This window comes from Phyllobates terribilis, unplaced genomic scaffold, assembly GCF_046119375.1.
Source record: "Phyllobates terribilis strain yellow unplaced genomic scaffold, ASM4611937v1 Scaffold_7__3_contigs__length_470593459, whole genome shotgun sequence".
In the NCBI taxonomy this organism is placed as follows: Eukaryota; Metazoa; Chordata; class Amphibia; order Anura; family Dendrobatidae; genus Phyllobates; species Phyllobates terribilis.
Window position 1 is genome coordinate 400,126,020 of NW_027362767.1, and position 26,498 is coordinate 400,152,517.

The following is a 26,498-nucleotide window of genomic DNA, read 5'->3' on the forward strand; positions in this document are numbered from 1 at the left end:
TCCTGAATCCCACTATTCGTAGTTTGTCAGAACACATATACGATGTCCTGAATCCCACTATTCGTAGTTTGTCAGAACACATATACGATGTCCTGAATCCCACTATTCGTAGTTTGTCAGAACACATATATGATGTCCTAAATCCCACTATTCGTAGTTTGTCAGAACACATATACGATGTCCTAAATCCCACTATTCGTAGTTTGTCAGAACACATATACGATGTCCTAAATCCCACTATTTGTAGTTTGTCTGAACACATATACGATGTCCTGTATCCCACTATTCGTAGTTTGTCAGAACACATATACGATGTCCTGAATCGCACTACCCGTAGTTTGTCAGAACACATATACGATGTCCTGAATCCCACTATTCGTAGTTTGTCAGAACACATATACGATGTCCTGAATCCCACTACCCGTAGTTTGTCAGAACACATATACGATGTCCTGAATCCCACTATTTGTAGTTTGTCTGAACACATATACGATGTCCTGAATCGCACTACCCGTAGTTTGTCAGAACACATATACGATGTCCTGAATCCCACTATTCGTAGTTTGTCTGAACACATATACGATGTCCTGAATCCCACTACCCGTAGTTTGTCAGGAGCCTCCAGGCATTTTTTGCATGAACATGGAGGTAATATCAGCCGCTTACGTGTAAGTGCATTGGAATCTGTCCCTATATCTCATCGTGGTGGGGACAGGGTTAAATTATTATGGAAAAAAGAAGCACAGTGGATTTTGAAATTAAATACTAGATATCCAACAGGTTTAAATATGAGAAATGAATTAATGTATTTGTATTAATATTCCGGTTATTTCCACTTGCTCTCTTTTACACTAGCTGATTTCCTGATATATTATTATTATTTATTATTATAGCGCCATTTATTCCATGGCGCGTTACATGTTCATTATAACTGTCTGTTTCTAGGTCAATATTATGTGACTTATGTTTAGCGAGTTATATTTATGGAGTTTATAATTGTTTGGCAACTTTCCAATCCCCCCCCCCCTTTTAAATAGAAACAGTCAGTTCATTTAGGGTTAAAACTGAGTTTTCTGAGACTCTGGACTCATGTGTAATTGAGCTTCTGAACAGGTGATGTCGGGGGACGACTACTTTCTCCATATGCCTTAAAAGTTTTTCCATTTCAACATTGTATTATGCTAGGAATAAGGATCTACGTATCCGAAACGCTTAAGCCTCTGTCTGCTTTTATTTGCACCATGGTCTCATGTTTTTAATTTTTTCAAAATAAAGGCTATTTTTTTAAGTCAATTTCACGAGTTGCTGGATAACTACCCTTTCAAATGGCTGGTGACTGTATTGTAAGGGGCGGCAGCAGTTCTCTTCTTGAACTAATAGTGGGGAGTCCAAAATGGAGACCCACCCCCCATGATGTCCACATGACCTCTTGTCTATTCATATGCTTGCTCAGTAGGTAACCTACAAACCTAAAGAACATTTCACCCTAAAAAAATAGATACACAAGTCCTTGAGTTGACCTCATTTGTGTCCGAATTCACTCAGATTGGGTTTAGAAAAGTGACAACCACTATTTGAGTGTGCAGAGGGAGCAGCCACTCCCGGCCCCTACTGGTTGAGGAGGACCTATCACTTTCTAAGCAATTCTTACCTGGTGTAAACGCCGCTGTTCTCCTGAATCCAACGATGTTTTTCTTTTGTTCCTGCTCCTCTCCCTTCCTGAGATATGACCTCCTCTTCCCTGTATGTAAATTTAGTATTTTTAACCAACTGGGCATGGGAGAGTTGAGGAACACGCCCACTTGGTTAAAAAGACTAGATTTATATACAGGGAAGAGGAGGAAGTATCTCAGGAACGGAGAGGAGCAGGAACAAAAGAAAAACATCGTCGGATTCAGCAGAACAGCGGCGTTTACACCAATAACATATTTATGGCAAGTGACGAGTCCATTTTAAAATTTTGGTGCTCTGCTTAGATAACCCCTTATTAAATGAAACAGTACCCCTTGTAAAATGAAAGCAGCATATACTGACCTCCAAGATCTGTGCTGTTCCAGTGATATCTGCCCTGTGTCTGCCGACGCTCATGTGACAGTGTCCGCTGATAGGCTGCAGCGCTCACGTGAGATAATGTCATGCACGTGCCCATAGACATAGCGCCATCATTGCTGGAACACCATCCGTCCGGTCCCTTTATTTAAAGGGAATTTGTCAGTAGGATCAGCCCTCCTAAGCCGTCTATATGGAAATGTAGATCATAGGAAGCTGAATAAAATGATACCTTGATATCTGCGATCTGATGTCTCATTCCAGAGAAATCCACGTTTTTCCTAGCATTTAAATGAGCTGTTAAGATCTATGGGTGGGACATAGATCTCCCTGAGAATCTGACTCCAGAGAGGGCGTTACCAGTGTGAGACATGTAGATCAGGAGAGTAGACTGTCAGTCATTAAATGTCTCACACAAGTAACGGCCCTTTCATTTACATTTAGCTCTAGAGGCAGATTCTCAGGGAGATCTACGTCCGACCCATAGATCCTAACAGCTCATTTACATATTAGGAAAAACATGGATTTCACTGGAATAAGACATCGGATCGCAGATATCAAGGTGTCATTGTATTCAGCTTCCTATGACCTGAGTGCCCATATAGTCAGCTTAGGAGGGTTGATCCCACTGTCAGATTCCCTTTAAGAATGGGTTCTCCAAGTAATAGACAATCCCTCAAATTTCACTCTTTAATATCTGGTTACCTCCTTGTCTAAGAGCTGAGAGCTGCAATGCCAATTGCATTAAAGAAGAAAGCTTAACAAGACTCTTGGGTGACGGCCAGCATCTTCTGCAGTGAACGGGAAAGCAGGACAAATAGGAAGCCGATCCATTATTATCAGACTTAATTTACATATTTCAGCTAAATACTTTACTAATCCAAGTGTACACAGAGACTTACAGTAAATTGTGATTAATGTTAACCCCAATCCTCTCATTCTACAATCACAGGGACCCAAGAGGCTGGATGTAGGGTGTTTGTTTTTTTGGTGGGATCTTTCCATAGACTTAGAGCAACTGTTCAGTATGAAAATGTATCATCAGAAAATGAACTGTTGTTCAAGCAGATTTTCATGTTAAATTTGTAAAAATGTGACATCAAATTTATTTATTTTTCATATCTCTATATTTAAAAAAATCAAACATGTTGCATGGAGAAGCCGACTTCTTGCTGGGCGCATAAACATTAGCAGTAATAGACTGATTCAGACCCTATTTGTTTTCATGGAAGTATAATCTGAACATGCTCTATTATTGAGAAAGGTCATAGGGGAGGAGGTGAGCTGTGACATCATCTATTGTGAATGGTGGATCCTGTGTTATCTGCTGTATATAGAGGTGTTATCACCCATTGTACAGGAGGAGGAGGAGGTGAGCTGTGACATCACCTATTGTGAATGGTGGATCCTGTGTTATCTACTGTATATAGAAGTGTTATCAGTCATTGTACAGGAGGAGGCGGTGAGCTGAGACATTACTTATGGTGAATCCTGGAACCTGTTTTATCCACTGTATATAGAGGTGTTATCAGTCATTGTACAGGAGGAGGTGAGCTGTGATATCACCTATTGTGAATGGTGGATCCCGTGTTATCTACTGTATATAGAGGTGTTATCAGTCATTGTACAGGAGGAGGCTGTGAGCTGTGACATCACCTATTGTGAGTGGTGGATCCTGTGTTATCTGCTGTATATAGAGGTGTTATCAGTCATTGTACAGGAGGAGGCTGTGAGCTGTGACATCACCTATTGTGAGTGGTGGATCCTGTGTTATCTGCTGTATATAGAGGTGTTATCAGTCATTGTACAGGAGGGGGAGGAGGTGAGCTGTGATCTCACCTATTGTGAATGGTGAATCCTGTGTTATCTGCTGTATATAGAGGTGTTATCAGTCATTGTACAGGAGGAGGAGGAGGTGAGCTGTGATCTCACCTACTGTGAATGGTGGATCCTGTGTTATCTGCTGTATATAGAGGTGTTATCAGTCATTGTACAGGAGGAGGAGGTGAGCTGTGACATCACCTATTGTGAGTGGTGGATCCTGTGTTATCTGCTGTATATAGAGGTGTTATCACCCATTGTACAGGAGGAGGAGGTGAGCTGTGATCTCACCTATTGTGAATGGTGGATCCTGTGTTATCTACTGTATATAGAGGTGTTATCAGTCATTGTACAGGAGGGGGAGGAGGTGAGCTGTGATCTCACCTATTGTGAATGGTGGATCCTGTGTTATCTGCTGTATATAGAGGTGTTATCAGTCATTGTACAGGAGGAGGAGGAGGTGAGCTGTGATCTCACCTATTGTGAATGGTGGATCCTGTGTTATCTACTGTATATAGAGATGTTATCAGTCATTGTACAGGAGGAGGAGGAGGTGAGCTGTGATCTCACCTATTGTGAATGGTGGATCCTGTGTTATCTGCTGTATATAGAGGTGTTATCACCCATTGTACAGGAGGAGGAGGTGAGCTGTGACATCACCTATTGTGAATGGTGGATTCTTTGTTATCTATTTCATATAGAGGTGTTATCATCCATTGTACAGGAGGAGGAGGTGAGCTGTGATATCACCTATTGTGAATGGTGGATCCTGTGTTATCTACTGTATATAGAGGTGTTATCACCCATTGTACAGGAGGGGGAGGAGGTGAGCTGTGACATCATCTATTGTGAATGGTGGATCCTGTGTTATCTGCTGCATATAGAGGTGTTATCACCCATTGTACAGGAGGAGGAGGTGAGCTGTGACATCACCTATTGTGAATGGTGGATCCTGTGTTATCTACTGTATATAGAAGTGTTATCAGTCATTGTACAGGAGGAGGAGGAGGTGAGCTGTGATCTCACCTATTGTGAATGGTGGATCCTGTGTTATCTGCTGTATATATAGGTGTTATCAGTCATTGTACAGGAGGAGGTGAGCTGTGATCTCACCTATTGTGAATGGTGGATCCTGTGTTATCTGCTGTATATAGAGGTGTTATCAGTCATTGTACAGGAGGAGGTGAGCTGTGATCTCACCTATTGTGAATGGTGGATCCTGTGTTATCTACTGTATATAGAGGTGTTATCAGTCATTGTACAGGAGGAGGAGGAGGTGAGCTGTGATCTCACCTATTGTGAATGGTGGATCCTGTGTTATCTGCTGTATATAGAGGTGTTATCACCCATTGTACAGGAGGAGGAGGTGAGCTGTGACATCACCTATTGTGAATGGTGGATTCTTTGTTATCTATTGCATATAGAGGTGTTATCATCCATTGTGCAGGAGGAGGAGGTGAGCTGTGACATCACCTATTGTGAATGGTGGATCCTGTGTTATCTACTGTATATAGAGGTGTTATCACCCATTGTACAGGAGGGGGAGGAGGTGAGCTGTGACATCATCTATTGTGAATGGTGGATCCTGTGTTATCTGCTGTATATAGAGGTGTTATCACCCATTGTACAGGAGGAGGAGGTGAGCTGTGACATCACCTATTGTGAATGGTGGATCCTGTGTTATCTACTGTATATAGAAGTGTTATCAGTCATTGTACAGGAGGAGGAGGAGGTGAGCTGAGACATTACTTATGGTGAATCCTGGAACCTGTTTTATCCACTGTATATAGAGGTGTTATCAGTCATTGTACAGGAGGAGGCTGTGAGCTGTGACATCACCTATTGTGAGTGGTGGATCCTGTGTTATCTGCTGTATATAGAGGTGTTATCAGTCATTGTACAGGAGGGGGAGGAGGTGAGCTGTGATCTCACCTATTATGAATGGTCGATCCTGTGTTATCTGCTGTATATAGAGGTGTTATCAGTCATTGTACAGGAGGAGGAGGAGGTGAGCTGTGATCTCACCTATTGTGAATGGTGGATCCTGTGTTATCTGCTGTATATAGAGGTGTTATCAGTCATTGTACAGGAGGGGGAGGAGGTGAGCTGTGATCTCACCTATTGTGAATGGTGGATCCTGTGTTATCTGCTGTATATAGAGGTGTTATCAGTCATTGTACAGGAGGAGGAGGAGGTGAGCTGTGATCTCACCTATTGTGAATGGTGGATCCTGTGTTATCTACTGTGTATAGAGGTGTTATCAGTCATTGTACAGGAGGAGGAGGAGGTGAGCTGTGATCTCACCTATTGTGAATGGTGGATCCTGTGTTATCTGCTGTATATAGAGGTGTTATCACCCATTGTACAGGAGGAGGAGGTGAGCTGTGACATCACCTATTGTGAATGGTGGATTCTTTGTTATCTATTGCATATAGAGGTGTTATCATCCATTGTACAGGAGGAGGAGGTGAGCTGTGACATCACCTATTGTGAATGGTGGATCCTGTGTTATCTACTGTATATAGAGGTGTTATCACCCATTGTACAGGAGGGGGAGGAGGTGAGCTGTGACATCATCTATTGTGAATGGTGGATCCTGTATTATCTACTGTATATAGATGTGTTATCACCCATTGTACAGGAGGAGAAGGTGAGCTGTGACATCGCCTATTGTGAATGGTGGATCCTGTGTTATCTACTGTATATAGAGGTGTTATCAGTCATTGTACAGGAGGAGGAAGTGAGCTGTGACATCATCTATAGTGAATGGTGGATCCTGTGTTATCTATTGTATATAGAGGTGTTATCACCCATTGTACAGGAGGAGGAGGTGAGCTGTGACATCACCTATTGTGAATGGTGGATCCTGTGTTTTCTACTGTATATAGAGGTGTTATCAGTCATTGTACAGGAGGAGTATGTACAGGAGGAGGAGGTGAGCTGTGACATCACCTATTGTGAATGGTGGATTCTGTGTTTTCTACTGTATATAGGGGTGTTATCAGTCATTGTACAGGAGGAGTAGGTGAGCTGTGACATCACCTATTGTGAATGGTGGATCCTTTGTTATCTACTGTATATAGAGGTGTTATCAGTCATTGTACAGGAGGAGGTAGCTGTGACATCACCTATTGAGAATGGTGGATCCTGTGTTATCTACTGTATATAGAGCAGTTATCAGTCATTGTACAGGAGGAAGAGGAGGTGAGCTGTGATATCACCTATTGAGAATGGTGGATCCTGGGTTATCTACTGTATATAGAGGTGTTATCAATCATTGTACAGGAGGAGGAGGAGGTGAGCTGTGACATCACCTATTGTGAATGGTGGATCCTGTGTTATCTACTGTATATAGAGGTGTTATCAGTCATTGTACAGGAGGGCGAGGTGAGCTGGGACATCACCTATTGTGAATGTCGGATCCTGTGTTATCTACTGTGTATAGAGGTGTTATCAGTCATTGTACAGGAGGAGGAGGAGGTGATCTGTGACATCACTTATTGTGAATGGTGGATGCTGTGTTATCTACTGTATATAGAGGTGTTATCAGTCATTATACAGGAGGAGGAGGTGAGCTGTGACATCACCTATTGTGAATGGTGGATCCTGTGTTATCTACTGTATATAAATGTTATCATTCATTGTATTGAAGGTGGAGGTGAGCTGTGACATCACCTATTGTGAATGGTGGATCCTGTGTTATCTACTGTATATAGATGTTATCATTCATTGTACAGGAGGAGGAGGTGAGCTGTGAAATGACCTATTGTGAATGGTGGATCCTGTGTTACCAGCTGATTCTTTTAATTGTAATTCCATCAGTGATTAACAAGGCTGCTGAAAAGTCATCTGTACAGAATATTAAGTGTGAATATAGTATAAGGTTGTTATTATTATTTATTTATATAGTGCCATTGATTCCATGGCGCTGTACATAAGAAGGGATTATATACCAAATACAGATATATCTTACAGTAAACAAACTAACAATGATAGACAGGTACAGAGGGAAGACGACCCGGCCCTTGCGGGCTTACATTTTAAGTAGCTATTGTGAAAACTGCAAGATTTCAGATTTTTTTTTAAACATAGACAATAATATGGAAAATTTAAACAAAAGCCATGATCAAAAATGTTTGACAACTACATGTAAACTGATCAATTTAGCCTTTAGCCCTGGCATCAGTGGCATAATGACCGCGATTGCAGGCCAGGGTCCGCCGACGCCAGCAAATGCTTCATCTGGATGTGTGCCCTTGGACGCACATCCAGCTGGAGTGTATTGCATAATACATGCTGCCGGCCAATCAGAGGCCAGCAGCTGACATCGGCATGTACGTGATGGGGCGCATGGCAGTGACGTCACTCGCTCACGTCACACACCGAGTCCTGCTGGCTTCACAAGAGGACGCGCACGGCGCGGGAGTGAAGGGACGATGAGTATTTATTTATTTTAAAAATCATTGGCCATATTACTATGGATGTCTATGGGGAGTGCATTATACCACTATGGATGTCTATGGGGTTGCATTATAGTACTAGGGATATGTATGGAGTGCATTAAATTACTATGGATGTCTATGGGGGTGCATTATACTATTGCTGACTATGGGGGTGCATTACACTATTGTTGACTATGGGGGTGCATTATACTATTGTTGACTGTGGAGCTGCATTATACTACTATTGTTGGCTATGGGGAGTGCATTATACTTTATAGGATGACTATGGGGAGTGCATTATACTTTATGGATGACTATGGGCTGTGCGTTATACTTTATGGATGACTATGGCCTGTGCATTAAACTTTATGGATGACTATGGGCTGTGCATTAAACTTTATGGATGACTATGGGCTGTGCATTATATTTTATGGATGACTATGGGCTGTGTATTATACTTTATGGAGGACTATGGGGAGTGAATTATACATTATGGAGGACTAGGGGCTGTGCAGTATATTATATGGAGGACTATAGGGGGTGCATTACACATTATGGAGGACTATGAGCTCTGTAGTATATTATATGGAGGCCTATGGGATGCATTATACTAAAGGGAGGACTATGAGAAGTGTGTTTATACTTCTTCTATGGAACCCCATGACTTCTATGTAGGCATCTGGTTAGTATAATGGTTTATTTTCTTATTTTCTTCTATACGTTAAAGAACAACAGGGGACATATATACCAGGATGGGGCCAGGATGAGTGACATATATACCAGGATGGGGCCAGGATGAGTGACATATATACCAGGATGGGGCCAGGTTGAGGGACATATATACCAGGATGGGGCCAGGATGAGGGACATATATACCAGGATGGGGCCAGGATGAGTGACATATATACCAGGATGGGGCCAGGATGAGTGACATATATACCAGGATGTGGCCAGGATGAGGGACATATATATCAGGATGTGGCCAGGATGAGGGACATATATATCAGGATGGGGCCAGGATGAGGGACATATATATCAGGATGGGGCCAGGATAAGGAACATATATATCAGGATGGGGCCAGGTTGAGGGACATATATACCAGGATGGGGCCAGGTTGAGGGACATATATACCAGGATGGGGCCAGGATGAGTGACATATATACCAGGATGTGGCCAGGATGAGGGACATATATATCAGGATGGGGCCAGGATGAGGGACATATATACCAGGATGGGGCCCAGGATAAGGAACATATATACCAGGATGGGGCCAGGATGAGTGACATATATACCAGGATGGGGCCAGGATGAGGGACATATATACCAGGATGGGGCCCAGGATAAGGAACATATATACCAGGATGGGGCCAGGATGAGTGACATATATATCAGGATGGGGCCAGGATGAGTGACATATATATCAGGATGGGGCCAGGATGAGTGACATATATACCAGGATGGGGCCAGGTTGAGGGACATATATATCAGGATGAGGGACATATATACCAGGATGGGGCCAGGATGAGTGACATATATACCAGGATGGGGCCAGGTTGAGGGACATATATATCAGGATGAGGGACATATATACCAGGATGGGGCCAGGATAAGTGACATATATACCAGGATGGAGGGCGTATATATATTCATGATTGGGGGGGCCCCAGTCCAGATCTTGCACCAGGGCCCATCAGACTATAGTTACGCCACTGCCTGGCATCCTTTATTCCCAGGGGAAGTCATTTAATTCATTTAAGTATATTTATTTGTATCAGTATGGCAGATATACACATATTAGTATTCTGGAAACCTTTTTTGAACCATTCAGTAGAAGCAAAGTTAAAAGGGCTTTTTTGGGGGTAGTGGGAGAGGGAGGATCAGACTATTAATGACCTATTGTTAAGAAAGGCCATCAATATCAGATCGTTGATTGTCAAATTGGCTCAAAGGGGTCCCCGTGCATGGGACCTCCCCCGATTTGATATTGATGGTCTACCCCAACGACATGACTTCAATAGTCCGATCCTGAAAATCATTCCAAATTATGATATTAGTTCTGCTGCCACAAGGGGGAGCCCACTGGAAATGGCATAATTCCCGAAATAGTGAGCTCCCCCTAGAGGTGACTTTAGATAGTTAAAATGTTAGTATATGGTTTTATGAGGGGAAACAGGATTTGGAGCTCAAAAAAGCAGAACAACAAAGGTTATTAATCACCCATAGGGTCCGAAAAAGTATCAGTGGGAAGGGGTGCTATGCTGTAGGCACTAACGCATCCGGAGAAACCCTCTTTGAAAATACTTTTTGCGCTCAAGTATTACAGCTTTATATCCGAGTAGGAAATTAAAAAACAAAAAACAATAATAATTTGCCCATAATTTCCCAATTCCCAGGTCTATGGGGAGGGGAGTAATAAAAAGTGTTCTGCGTAGTAATAAGCAGGGCACAGCGCGATTCGCAGCACTTTGACTAATATATCACGGAGCCGATGTGACGCAGAATATCTGTAAGGTGACACATTAATCCCTTATTCCCATATCAGTCCATTACTTTAAGGTCACTTCTCACACGTGGCGGTGGATTCATGGGCTGCGGTCTCCCAGGACGCGCGCTATATTTATAGCCAGCAAGGACTCACAGGGAGGGGGGGGGGGGCGGCAAAGCGGATGTTCCAGTCGCTCACAGTGAAGCGGCTGCTAGATTGCTATTGTCTGCTGTGAAAGGCAATTATCCAGCTCTGCAAGAAAATCCCGTTAAATAGTTCTTTTGTATAATGACATCAGAGGTTTTATGGCCCCGACAGCCCCCTCTGCAGGAACCGTCAAGAGCTCACGAGTCGAAAAAATAATCTGGTCGTGGGAGCGCTGTCTGGACACCAGGTCATTGCCGTATGTCTGGGTCATAGCATAGCAGAATATTATGGAGAATCTATATTAGAGAATAACTTATTATTAGTTATTATTTTTTCAAGAGCAGTAGGTTGATATAACATAATAAAGGCTGTTTAAGGCGGCATTATTCTTAGCACTATATGGCGGTATAATACTGTTATATCAGCTAAAATTTTCTAAAAATAGAAAGTGGAGGGATGGGCTGATTTGCTTGCAGCCAAAAGACCCTATTTTTTTTATATAAAACTGACCCAGAATGCAGCCTTATGGAATACTCACATTGAGTACTACAGCACTATATGGCGATATACTTTTCTTCTATGGGCTGAAATTACTAGAAAATGGATAATGGGTAGTGGGGTTGACTTAGTGTTTTTTTTTTTGGCCCAGCTCCCCCTTTTCTATGAAACAAGTCTTGCATTCGGCCCTGTCTAGTACTTGTGTTGAGTTATACTATATGGCGGAATAATACTGTTATGTGGGATAAAACTGTTTAAATGTTTTTCTAAAGAAAGTGCTGGCAAAGCCCTTTGTGGCCAGACAATGGCAATAATTTGCTTGTAGCATAGGTCTACAATTTCTATAAAACTAATCCTGAATGCTGCCATATCCAATACTCATGTTGAGTACTATTGCACTATATTGCGATATGCTTCTCCTATTTTGGCTAATATTATTTCAAAATTCAGCTCTAGAGGTAGGTTTGACATTCTTGTAGCCAAGGGACCCATTTTGTATTAAACTGGCCGTAAATACTGTGCATTATTCATGGCAAGTGATATTGCACTACATGGCGGTATAGTTCACTTATGTGGTCAAAAATTGTCAGAAAAAGGAAAGTAAAGGAGAGGGCTATCTTGCTTGTAGCCTAGGGGTCCTGTTTTAAAACTGGTCCTGAATGTGACCATAAGCAGTTATGTTAAGTACTATAGCACTATATGGCGGTATGATATGCTTATGTATGCTAATCTGTCTAAAAGGGAAAGTGGGGAACAGCTAACTTGTTTCTAGCCCAAAGACCCATTTTCTACGAATCTTGCCCTGAATGTGGCTCTATGCGGTACTCATTACATTTTGTTGTAGTAGTGCAGTATTTTGGTTTTACTATTGCAGATAAATAATAGTTTTATATATATATATATATCATGTGTACATGTATACTGTATATTATGTGTATACCATGATATGATGTGGGCTCTAAGCTTATTATTAGTTACTACATATTTTGTTTGAAAATGCCGGGTGATGTTATATATTAAGGGCTGCACATGGCAGTATTATCTTAGCACTATACGGCGGTATAGTACTCTTATGTGAGATAGAATTTTGTAAAATTACAAGGAATGGCTGATTTGCTTGTAGCCCATATCCCTATATTCTTTTTCTTTGAAACTACTCCTGAATGTGGCCCTATACAGTGGTCATTACATTTTGTTGTATTATTGTAGTATAAATTGTAGTATTATGTGTATATTGTAGTATTATGTGGACTCTATGATGGAGTGTAATTATTATTATTAGCTCATACATTTTTTTAGGAACTGTATGGTTCTTATTATGTATTAACATCTACTTATGGCAGTATTATCTTGGCACTATATGGCGGTATATGAGCTCTATGATGGAGTGTAGCTATTATTATTAGCTCATACATTATTTTAGGAACTGTATGGTTGTTATTATGTATTAACGTCTACTTATTGTATTATTACCTTAGCACTATATGGCGGTATGACACTCTGAAATTGCCTAAGAATAGAAAGTGAGGGAGGGCTACTTTTGTTGTAGTCCAGGACCTCTTTTTAGGCAGTGCTCAATATAATTTTCTTTCCCTCTGTACTTGGACTTATCCCAATATCCTATTTTTGCATTACCTTTACTACAAAACATCCCGCTATATACGTCCACGGAATACATTTCTGCTATTAACATTTAAATAGGATTTGAGGACTGCAGAGCACGGCAATGTGACTCTCCCCAGACGACCTCATCTGTAGGAGCCAAAAAGTAAGGTCCTCTGATTGCCCTATGTTATTATTATTGAGGGTGCACCTGATGATATAAGGAACATGGTCTGATCATACCACATCTCCTGGGAAATAGAGGAAGTAAAAGAGTATACAGACAGGACAGCACGGGATCGCAGCTGATTCTCTCTTTCAGGTAAAAAATTGCTTGTAAACAGGCAGTGAAACGTTTTACCTCACAAAAAGAATCATTTGCGATCCCTTGCTGTCCTGTCTGTATACTCATAGAATCATAGAATCATAGAATCATAGAATGGTAGAGTTGGAAGGGACCTCCTGGGTCATCTGGTCCAACCCCCTGCTCAAAGCAGGATTCACTAAATCATCTCAGACAGATGTCTGTCCAGCCTCTGTTTGAAGACGTCCATTGAAGGGGAACTCACCACCTCTCGTGGCAGCCTGTTCCACTCATTAATCACCCTAACTGTCAAAAAGTTTTTTCTAATATCTAATCTGTGTCTCCTCCCATTTAGTTTCATCCCGTTGCTTCTAGTCTTTCCTTGTGCAAATGAGAATAAAGATGATCCTTCTACAATGTGACAGCCCTTGACATATTTGTAGACAGCTATTAAGTCTCCTCTCAGTCTTCTTTTTTGTAAGCTAAACATTCCCAAATCCTGCAACCGTTCCTCATAGGACATGGTTTGCAGACCAGTCACCATTCTGGTCGCTCTTCTCTGAACTTGCTCCAGTTTGTCTATGTCTTTTTTAAAATGTGGTGCCCAAAACTGTACACAGTATTCCAGATGAGGTCTGACCAAAGAGGAGTAAAGACCGATAATGACTTCACGTGATCTAGACTGTATGCTTCTGTTAATACATCCCAGAATTGTATTTGCCTTTTTTGCTGCTGCATCACACTGTTGACTCATGTTCAGTCTATGATCTATTAGTATACCTAAGTCTTTTTCACATGTACTGTTGCTTAGCTCTATTCCTCCCATTCTGTATATGCTTTTTTCATTTTTATTGCCCAGATGTAGTACTTTGCATTTTTCCCTGTTAAAAACCATTCTGTTGGTTGCTGCCCACTGCTCCAGTTTATTTAGGTCTTTTTGAATCCTCTCTCTCTCTTCTCTAGTATTAGCTATCCCTCCTAGCTTTGTGTCATCAGCAAATTTAATCAGTTTACCCTCAATTCCTTCATCTAAATCATTGATGAAGATGTTGAACAATACAGGTCCCAGGACGGAGCCCTGTGGTACCCCACTTGAGACATTCATCCAGCTGGATGTGAAGCCATTTACAACCACCCTTTGAGTCCGATCACTAAGCCAGTTATGAATCCACCTAACAGTTGCCTGGTCCATTGCATACTTGGTCATTTTTTCAATAAGGATGGTGTGAGATACTTTGTCAAATGCTTTGCTGAAGTCAAGATATACTATATCTACAGCATTTCCCTGATCCACCCAGTCAGTGATTCTGTCATAGAAGGAAATTAAGTTAGTCTGACATGACTTGTTAGTTACAAACCCATGCTGACTCTGGTTAATCACTTCATTCTTATCCATGTACTTACATACATGTTGTTTAATAATTTGTTCAAAGATCTTTCCTGGTATAGAAGTCAGACTCACCGGCCTATAGTTCCCTGGGTCCACCTTCTTCCCCTTTTTGAAGATAGGAACAACATTTGCTCTTCTCCAGTCTTCTGGGACTTCTCCTGTTCTCCAAGAATTTTCAAAGATTATGGAGAGTGGTTCTAAAATTTCTTCTACGATCTCCTTCAGTACTCTGGGGTGTAATTCATCTGGACCTGGAGACTTGAACTCATTTATGTTATCTAAATATTCCCTCACAATCTTTCTGTTTACAGATAACTTGGATTCCTCTATTCCTCTAAAAGGACAGTGAAGATCAGTTGATGTTACATTTTCTTTCTGAGAGAAAACAGATGCAAAATAGGAATTAAAAAGTTCGGCCTTTTGCTTCCTTCCCTGCCCAGGAGATGTGGTATGATCAGACCATGTTCCGGCACGGTCAGACACAGCCATTACACAGTACACAGCAGGGGCACATTTATAAGATTATCTCAGCACAGGAATATTTTATTTAAACACATCCAATTGTGGAAGTTATTGTTATTCCAAGAACTATTGATTAAAGAGCACGCTGTTTGTGGAACAACCCCTTTAAATGGTAGGAATGGCGTGAGTTCAGGTCCATACACTTGAACCTGACATACTCCGTACACTCTCTATTGTTGGGATTGGGCCTGGATCTATCATTGTCCTTGTGAGCCTGTGGCCAACTCTTTACCGCAGTCCGGATTTATGTGACATACATGTCACCATTGTTAGGCATACAGGGTGGTAGTTGTGGCGAGGGGCTGCTGATATTCTCCCACACCCTGACTCAACCCACAAAGAGTAAATAGTGTCCTGTCTGACGTGTGGTCTGGGTGTAGTGCAATACACTCACTTTTGTAGCTGTTGTTGGCTCCATGATTGCGGATCCAGTCTTCATTCCTCATACAACGTCAGACTCAATTTCCTTTTTCAACAGTCCAACTTTACTTAACAATCGCACAGTCTCAATAGCAGACACAGTACAGCACACGTTCTGTTGTTCATCCTGAGCTCTCCCTGCATTCTCTGTCATCTCAGGCTCTGCAATACCTTCTCCTTCCGATACAGCTTTTATGCCTTCTGTCCCACTATTCTGCTGGTTCAGCATCCCGTCCTGCTCCCTTAGGGACGTGAAACAGGCATCCAATTCCATGCCAAATTTGGGCCATACGCCCCGGATTAGGTAGCTTAGGTATTCATGGTTACCTCGACTCATACAACGATAGTTAGTTAATTGTTAGTGGTTGTAACCATGGACACCTAAGCTTCTGCAATGCCCTGCACATGGGGTAAGCGACACAGCTTATCAGAAGAACTGTACTTCATTTCTAATTGGAGGTTTTTGTTAATATTATTATTACTACATCTACTACATATTGGGATAGGATCTTGGAGATGGGAATACCCCTTTAAACCTGATTATGAATGCGGCGAAATAACAAGTGTATGAAAATGGCGCTTAGACATGCACAGGCGCGTGACCTCCTAAATAATATTTTGGGATGAATTCCCCTTGTTCATTCTTCCCATTGTCAGACTCTAAATGTCTTCAATAATATCAGATATGCAGACGCTCCAGTTTCCTGGGAATTGACGGCTAAATTTCTTTTTTTTAAGAAGAACTTTTGAAGAACGATGTGATGTGAATATTGTGCCGCCTTGAAAAGATCTTAATTAGCGTTCGTGTTAGAGACATGTGTGGCACCCCAAGGGTCTGGTTTCCACAGTAATGTAATGTTATGTCTGAGAGCAGGTGGGAGGTCCTTTGGTCAGGGATCCTGTGCATGCCACACCTCCTGCCCAGTCTTGGGAGGGGAAGAACTTCCCCTATATAAACCCGGGGCTGAAGCAGGGTTAGCAGTCAAGGAGAGTAGAGACAAGAAACAGCAGAAGCAATACTACTACGAGTCAGGGGCTGGCAGCTGCAGAGCTCGCCCTGACTGAGAAGCTTTCTTACCGGACCCGGCGTCCGAGGCTGTGGGGACTAACTCTTACCCAGCAGCAGAAGCCGACCGGCAGGGGATTTCAGGTCCTCAGGCCCAGAAACCCGAAGGCACGGTCACACGCGTGGGACCAGCACCGCCATCGTGGAGCGGAAGCCATTAGAAGGCCCCGAGTCACCGGCCATACGGGTGAGCACCACACGGTACACTCAGGGACGTGGGCTACTTATATCCGCTTCTAGCAAGGTAGCCAGAAGAGTACAGTCAGTTTGGGAGGCCTACAACTCCGCCTGGCCAGGGGAGATCCCATCTGCTCAAGGACTGACCAGGCCCCAATCACTAGCCAGTACTCCGGGAGGGTCTATCGTTGTCACCAGTAAAGACCCTGAACTACACGCATCGTCTCTGAGTGGTTCCTGCTACCCCCATCATCCACATCTGCTGCCCTGAGGCCATACCCCTCCCGTTGGGGGTTATACCATCTACGCTGCACCATCCATCCACCGGCCTCAGCGGACTGTCCTGCAGCGGCAGCTCCATAGCTGCATTCAACGGGTGGCGTAGTCGTACAACATCTACCGCTGATACATCGCCGCTCAGTTTGACTCCCTGGGCACGGACCGGGTCACCGCCACGAGACTACAACCCTCAAGAGATCCGGCTCCGGGTAAGCTCCCGCGTGCGCAACGCAGCGCGACACAGGCCCAGGGGCGCGTCAACTTTGGCGTAGTCGGCAGGATTTCGTGCCCGCAACCACCGGGTACTGCGTGCCTGAAAAAGAGACTTTTAAAACTTACCATCCGTGAAGTTTTCCCGCCATCGGTGAAGGTTCCCGCCATCCGGCGCCATCTTCAGCCTTCTTCCCGCCATCCGTGGAGTTTTCCCGCCGTTGGACGCCATCTTGAGGACGCCGCGCGGGAAGAAGAGGGGCGTGGACTCCGAAAGCGCGCGAGAACTGAAGCCGCGCCTCACGTCCGGACGTTGCGTAAGGTCCTGGAAGGAGCCCAGCAGACGCCGACGTCACCGGAGCGCGACGGAAGGTCCTCAACCCTGACGATCTACTGCGGAGCCGCGGCCTACGGAACAGGATCATCGCAAGGTAGGCCACGGTCCACTAGGGGGGAGGAAGATGTCGGATGCGGAGGAGAGCTTCATTGCCTCAACCCCCGCCAGCGCCACCGCTGCTGCAGTTATGCCCTTCACCATGCCCTATATCCCGGGAGCAGCTTGGCTACCCCAGTACTCAGGGGAGTCACATACCCTGCATGACTTTAGAGAAAAGCTGGATAGCCTCTTCCAGGTATACCCCCTCACAGAAGAGCAAAAAGTGAGCATCCTGGTGGCCCAACTAACCGGGGCAGCCAAAAGGGAAGTAAAATCCTGGCCACCTGGGAGGAAGACTGTCGCAGGGATACTAACCCGGCTGAAGGACACCTTTGATACCCGCACCTCAGCCGAGATTAAGCTTAGATTCTACGGGTGCAAGCAGTGAGCGCATGAGAGTATAAGGGACTATGCACTAAACCTACAAGAGGCCCTGAGGGCCATTAAGCAGACCGACCCTGATGGAGTGGGAAACGAGGACAGGCTGTTGACCGAACAGTTTATAGAGGGACTGTATTGTAATACCCACCGAACCCAGTTGCGGGCAATGGCCTTACAGGATCCCCATCTGGGCTTTGCACAGTTCAAGGACAGAGCCATCCGGGTGCTGCGAGAACCGGCACCGGGTGGCGTTGTGACCCACAAGCGCCCTGCTATCACTTACCACCAGGAGGCGGCGCCCTTGTCGGCAGGGCCTGTGGGAGCTGATGCGCAGGCTTTGGACAATGACCCGGCTCCAGACCTACACCATCAGGTCCAAGAGCTAGCTAAGAGCGTTGCTGCGCTAACCCGAACTGTGCAGTCTTTACAGGCTTCCACCCCAGGGAAGATCCAGCTGGCATCCGGACCGGAGGACATCCCGTGGCGTCGACCAAGGAGGACCCCACCGGCCAGAGGAAGACCCAGTGACCGATACAGCGAGGACGGACGACCCATCTGCCGCCGCTGCAATCAACCTGGACATATGGCAAGGTACTGTTCTTTAAACGGGCACAACCTGGGGTAGAGGGCCAACCCCCAGGAAAAAGATCACCAGGCCCATTGAACTGGCGCAACAGATATGTGGGAGGACGTCCAGTCTTGCCTGTGGTACTGGATGGCATTCCCATGAGTGCCCTACTGGACACCGGGTCACAGGTCACCACCATCCCGTACGTGCTCTTTAAGCAGTACTGGAATGACTCGGATATTACCCGCTACCCTGACGACGACTTGAGTATCATCGCCAGCAATGGCCAGCCCGTGCCACAGATCGGATTTAAAGAGGTGACCATCAAAATCGGTAGAGTCGAACTGGCAGCACAGGGACTGATCATTGTAGATATTGACAAGCATGAGAGTCACCCAAAAATAACTCTAGGAACTAATGTAATTGAAAATTGTCTTGCAGAGGTGATTTTCCTTTTACAGCAGGTTGCCAAGAACGCCAGCTCCGGCGAGCAGCGGGTGCTCCAGAAAGAGATCCGGGCACTGATGCGACAGCAACAGGTGGAACTCTCCGGCGGTGAGATTGGTAGCGTAAGAATGTGTGACCCTTTTCCTATTGCCATGCCCCCAAAAAGTGAAATGATGATTTGGTGCCGGGCAGCTATTGGTCTGAGAGGTAGAGATTACCAGGCAATGGTAGAACCAGTTTACTCGGACAGTAGGCCCACCATTTTGACAGCACGGGGGGTGGTTGATGTACGCCATGGGAGGGTGCCCGTTCGCATAATAAATATCGGGGAGAGGGAAGTGTACCTGCCCCGATATGCCACGCTAGCCAAATTATATACCATTAACCAAAATTCTATACAATCTGTGGAACCCTTGCCTCCATCTCACCCGGAGGAAGGTAACGGCTCTAAGAAAAACATGGAGGACTGGTGTCAGCAACTACATCTGGGTACTGACTCCACTCCCGCACACCAGAAACAAGGAGTCTATCGGGTGGTTCAGGAGTACGAGAGAGTGTTCAGTAAACTCCCGTTAGACTTCGGGCGAGTCAAGGGGGTAGAACACCACATCCCCACGGGAGACCATCCTCCTATAAAAGAGAGGTATCGACCCGTACCCCCTGCCCACTACCAACACGCCAAGGGGATGCTTAGAGACATGAAGGAGGCTGGGGTGATCAGGGATAGCTGTAGCCCCTGGGCAGCTCCACTAGTCTTAGTCCGAAAGAAAGACAACACCATGAGGATGTGTGTAGATTACCGGAAAATCAATCGTATCACACACAAGGATGCGTACCCCTTACCAAGGATAGAGGAGTCATTGGCTGCTTTAAGATCTGCTAACTTCTTCTCTACCTTGGATCTCACTAGCGGGTACTGGCAGGTTCCTGTAGCAGAGGCGGACCGGGAGAAGACCGCATTCACCACCCCGATGGGACTTAGCGAGTTCACCTGCATGCCGTTCGGACTCTGCAACGCACCGGGAACCTTCCAACGACTAATGGAGTGTTGTCTGGGCCACAGAAACTTCGAGACGGTCCTGTTGTACCTGGACGATGTCATCGTATATTCCAAGACGTATGAGGACCACCTGAAACACCTGGCGGAAGTGTTCGAAGCTCTGGCAAGTTACGGCCTAAAGGTGAAACCCTCCAAGTGTCACCTCCTGAAACCAAAGGTGCAGTACCTGGGACACGTGGTGAGCGCTGACGGAGTGGCTCCCGACCCTGATAAGATCACCGCAATTAAGGAATGGCCAAGCCCCTCCAGCGTAAAAGAAGTGCGGCAGTTCCTCGGGTTGGTAGGCTACTACCGAAGGTTTATTCCCGGTTTCACCAAAAAGGCAGCACCTATGCAGGACCTCCTGATAGGCCAGTCCCGGAAGGCCAAGAACCAGAAGCCGCCCTTCAAATGGGAGGAGCTGGAAGAAGAGTCCTTCCGCCAGCTGAAGATGGCCCTCATGGGGGACGAAATCCTGGCGTACCCGGATTATAGCCAGCCCTTTATCCTCTACACCGACGCCAGTAACATCGGGCTAGGAGCCGTACTGTCCCAGATCCAGCAGGGGAAGGAACGAGTAATCGCCTACGCCAGCCGAAAGCTGCGACCCACCGAAAGGAACCCCGAGAATTACAGCTCATTTAAGCTAGAGTTCCTGGCCGTAGTATGGGCAGTCACCGAGCGCTTTAAGCATTACCTCGCTTCTTCCCGGTTCACCGTGTACACGGATAACAACCCGTTGACACACCTGGACACGGCAAGACTCGGTGCCCTGGAGCAGAGGTGGATGGCCCGTCTGTCCAACTACGAGTTCACAATCAAATACCGGGCAGGACGCTCCAATACCAACGCGGACGCCCTGTCCAGGATGCCCAACCTGCCGGACGGAGGAGAAGATCCGGAGGGACTGGAAGAAGTTGAACTCCCTGCGTTCCACCGTCATGGGACTATCCAGTATTCCCACCGGGTAAGGAGTAAGCAGGCTGCTACGTTGAACCCCTTACCCCACTACAACTGGGCGGAAACGCAAGACAGCGACCCTGCCGTCCGACTGGTGAAGGAGATGCTGACTCGGCCGGAGGCTCGCCTTGAACCAGACGCTCCGGAGGAAGCCAAACAACTATGGACAGAGAAGAGTCGACTGTTCCTTTACAAAGGGAAGTTGTGCCGCAGAATGGTTAACTCCCGGACGCATGAATTACTCTGGCAAGTAGTGGTGCCACGAAGAGACGCAGCCATGGTGATGGAGGCATACCACGACGGAGCTGGACACTTCGGGTGGAAGAAGCTGGAGTTCCTGCTGCGCTAGCGGTTCCACTGGGTAGGCATGAGGGGAACCATCGAGAAGTGGTGCAGAGACTGTGGCCCGTGCAACCTGAGAAGGAAGGACCGTGCCAGCCAGAAGACTCCCCTGCAGTCCATCGTCACCCGGCAACCGTTGGAACTGGTAGCCTTGGATCATGTAAAACTGACCCCAAGCAGAAGTGGCTACGTCTACGCGTTAACCATCGTGGATCATTACTCCCGGTTTCTGGTTGTCGTCCCCGTCAAGGACTTAACGGCTCAAACAGCAGCTAGAGCCTTCCAGCAGCACTTTTGCCGTCCACACGGGTACCCGGACCAAGTGCTGACGGACCAGGGACCTGCCTTTGAAGCGGAGGTCTTCCAGGAATTCTGCAATCTGTATGGCTGCCGGAAGATAAGGACGACACCCTACCATCCGCAAACTAATGGACTTTGTGAGAAAATGAACCAGGTGGTAATGGATCTTCTAAAAACGTTGCCCCTGGAAGAACGCAGTCTGTGGCCTGAGAAGTTGCCCGATCTGGTGGACCTATACAACCACATCCCGGTAGGTTCCACCAACTGTACCCCGGCTTACCTAATGAGGGCAAGACCTGGTAAGTTACCTGTTGACCTGGAAATGGGAGTCCTGACACCCGAGGACACTTCACCAGAAACAGACTGGGACACAGAGAGGCAGCAGCAGTACCGGAGAGTACAGGAGAGCGTGGAGCGAAGTCTCTGTCAGGCTAGGGAAAGACAAGAGAAAACTTACAACCAGTATGCTCCCGCTGTTCCCCTGGTACCCGGAGAGCAGGTCTTGAAGAGGAAGAGACGGCTCCACAAGTTGGACGACCAGTGGGAGAAGGACCCGTACACCGTACTGCCCTCAAGCCACGAGAACCCGAAGGTTTGTACCATCAGTAAAGACGGAGGGGAAACCACAGCCATTGTATCCCGGGACCACCTGAAGAAGTGTCCCGAACAACTGAGGAACCCTGAAGAGGAACAAGAAGACCATCGACCCGTAGAGGAAAGGGAAGATATGGTTAGTACTGTGCTCGGGGACTTCCCTCGGTCTTGGACTCAAGTCAATGGTGCAGTTGTGGTACCCGTACTCACCTTCCTCCAACCAGCATCCCAAGCACCTACGGAGCAGCAGGTAGAGCTGGAAGAACAGCCGGTCCAGGAGGCAGAAGACTCCACACAAGCAGAACAGGAGGATCAACCCTCTGCTTATAGTGAGCCTGCCGTACCCCTAGTGAGACAAAGAGCCGGTAGACAGCTGCCCAGTTTACCCTTGACAGCTCCTACACCCTGTAGTTCAGGGCCAGACAGTCAGCTCCGTAGGTCCACTAGGGCCACTAGAGGCCAGTTACCCGCACGCTGGAGGATTTGAAGTGTATAAATTGTTTTATTTATGTTTATCTGTGTATTGTTGCTTGTGTATAAATTTGTGTTTCCAGTTATTTTTAGGAATCCTTGGTGGATCTACCGGGAATCCTTGTACAATTAGTTGGAGCGTAACCCAGGATGGACTAGAGACTGTTAAGGACTCGGGGTAGGACAGACCCCTACCTGGTTACGTCTCCCTGTTTTGGTGAAATGGACACCTTGCTTTCTTCAAAGACTGCACCCGGTTACGGACATGCCGTGACCACCTTTATGTGTTTCTTATTGTATTGTTATTGTTAAATCTTGTTATGTTTTTCTAAAATGTGTTTAGTCCCGGAGTACTAAATTTTACTAGGGGGGAATGTGGCACCCCAGGGGTCTGGTTTCCACAGTAATGTAATGTTATGTCTGAGAGCAGGTGGGAGGTCCTTTGGTCAGGGATCCTGTGCATGCCACACCTCCTGCCCAGTCTTGGGAGGGGAAGAACTTCCCCTATATAAACCCGGGGCTGAAGCAGGGTTAGCAGTCAAGGAGAGTAGAGACAAGAAACAGCAGAAGCAATACTACTACGAGTCAGGGGCTGGCAGCTGCAGAGCTCGCCCTGACTGAGAAGCTTTCTTACCGGACCCGGCGTCCGAGGCTGTGGGGACTAACTCTTACCCAGCAGCAGAAGCCGACCGGCAGGGGATTTCAGGTCCTCAGGCCCAGAAACCCGAAGGCACGGTCACACGCGTGGGACCAGCACCGCCATCGTGGAGTGGAAGCCATTAGAAGGCCCCGAGTCACCGGCCATACGGGTGAGCACCACACGGTACACTCAGGGACGTGGGCTACTTATATCCGCTTCTAGCAAGGTAGCCAGAAGAGTACAGTCAGTTTGGGAGGCCTACAACTCCGCCTGGCCAGGGGAGATCCCATCTGCTCAAGGACTGACCAGGCCCCAATCACTAGCCAGTACTCCAGGAGGGTCTATCGTTGTCACCAGTAAAGACCCTGAACTACACGCATCATCTCTGAGTGGTTCCTGCTACCCCCATCATCCACATCTGCTGCCCTGAGGCCATACCCCTCCCGTTGGGGGTTATACCATCTACGCTGCACCATCCATCCACCGGCCTCAGCGGACTGTCCTGCAGCGGCAGCTCCATAGCTGCATTCAACGGGTGGCGTAGTCGTACAACATCTACCGCTGATACATCGCCGCTCAGTTTGACTCCCTGGGCACGGACCGGGTCACCGCCACGAGACTACAACCCTCAAGAGATCCGGCTCCGGGTAAGCTCCCGCGTGCGCAACGCAGCGCGACACAGGCCCAGGGGCGCGTCACATGTACCACTGTACGGTGTAAAGGCTACCTGTCACCCAGAGACATCCATTTACATAATGGCGACTGTATAATGACTCTGGCAAGACTGAATTGACCCTAATTAAATGCATAATTTAGCAGCTAAATCTGGTTGGTCACAGGGCAAAGAAACTGCCCCCAAAAATCGATGAATATCTGTGGTTTTACCTAAGACCCAAAGCTGATTAACCTCTCTGCTGTAGCTAATATAAGAAGGCACATGGAATGGGAGGATTATGTACAGTCATGGCCGGAAGTGTTCACACCCTTGAAATTGTTCCAGAAAATGAAGTATTTCTCCCAGAAAAATTATTGCAATTACACACATTTTGTTATACACATGTTTATTGGTGTGTATTGGGACAACATCAAAAAACTGAGAAAAAAGGCAAATTGGACATTATTTCACACAAAACCCCAAAAATGGGCCAGACAAAATTGTTGTCACCTTTCCAAAATTGTGGATAAGCAACTTTTTTTTCAAGCAAGTAATGCTCGTTCAAACTCACCTGTGGCAAGTAACAGGTGTGGGCACCTGAGACCAGATAAAAATGGGAGAAGTTGACTCAATTATTCATAATCCCCTTTTTAGATGAGGGTCCCAATGTTCTGGAACTCCTAAAAGTAGCTGTCATTTTTTATGGAATCCACCTTTAAAGGGGATTAAAATTAAAATTTTAAGGGGTATTCTCAAGTTTAAATGTTATTCCCTATCCAGAGGATAATTTTAGGATTGCTGGTGGTCTAACAGTCAGAGCCCAAAATGATCCGTAGAACGAGGGCTCTGAAGAGTCCCCGCTGAATGAAGTGGAGGTCGATCATGATTCATTCCAATAGGAGTGCTGTAAATTGGGGATAACTTTCAAACTTGAAATTGACCCTTTAAAGGGATTTTCCACCCAATAGCTGGCAACCTAAAGTAAAGCTTTCCCTGTCAGGCCCGCTAGGGGAAATAAAGTCTAAGCGTGTGACAGGCACTGTCATGTGCCTTCCTTCCTGAAAGACGTTTGTAAAATGAGAGTTATAACATGTGGTTTTATTGTATTTTATTGAATAGTGTAATATGTGAAATTCCATAGAACCCTATAGATACTGATCGATGCGGTTATTGTAATGTAACTAATGTACAATGTGAGTAATGTACAGTGCATAGGGAAATATAGAGTTAAATTTAGGATATAAGATTTAGTACAGGGCTTAGAGTTTAGATTAAGGAAAGGAAATATGCAGTGGAGGGCATATTAGTTGTAGCAAGTAGTGTACAGGTTAGGATAACATTCATTTGCTTGAGACCAGCCCAGCATGGGAGGGGACAAGGTCAGACAAAAAAGGGAGAGCACTTCCTGATTAGATCAGATAGAATAGTGATAGTGAGCGTACAAGGCACGAGAAGAACGTATTGTTCTGGAAGTGTGAGAATGTCAGTAACTTTCATCGGACATTCCTGTAACGTCTGGTACCTATGCCCGAACTAAGTACTAGGAAGGGTGCCTTATTCCCTTCCAACAAGTGGAAGCCGGACAGGGAAATGCATGAGGGAGACGGGGCATCCTCGTCCATGACTACTGCCTTGCGCAACTTACAGAAGCATAACACAGATCCTTTGTAATCAGTAGGTTTTCTGTGTAACAGATAGACACATTGGGTCCGTCAAAACAAGCGACCCATCTTTGTAGTCTCTCTTTTTATTGATTAATTGATGGAGTCTCAAATAGGATATTTCAATACTAAAAGAAGTACTACAATATTTAAAGGGGCAGTCCTATTTCATAAGTAATTTGTTTTAGAAGGCGGTTCCAACTGCTGGGAACCCTTAGCAAATTTTGATTCACACTGCCCTGGCACGGTGTTCATTCCAATCTAGTCCTCCCTGGCAGCTGGCCATCATTTCTGTGCCCGGCATCCTGGGCGCCTCTTGTGGTTACTATACCCCTCCATCAAAGACTTTGCACCCAGTCAATAAATACCCTCACTTTGCACTGATTAGAGGCAAAAAAAAACCCTGAAACCGTGGCCTACAGGTAACTCTTTTCCTTTAGACATAGACTCATGCTTGGCATAGTATAGTAATATACAGCTTCCCACTGCTGCTTCTGTCTCAGCGTTTTGGCAGCAGGGATGACGTCACACCAACAGTGCAATTCACTGCTGCAGCCAATCACTGAGCTCTGCGGCTCTGCCAATGTAGAT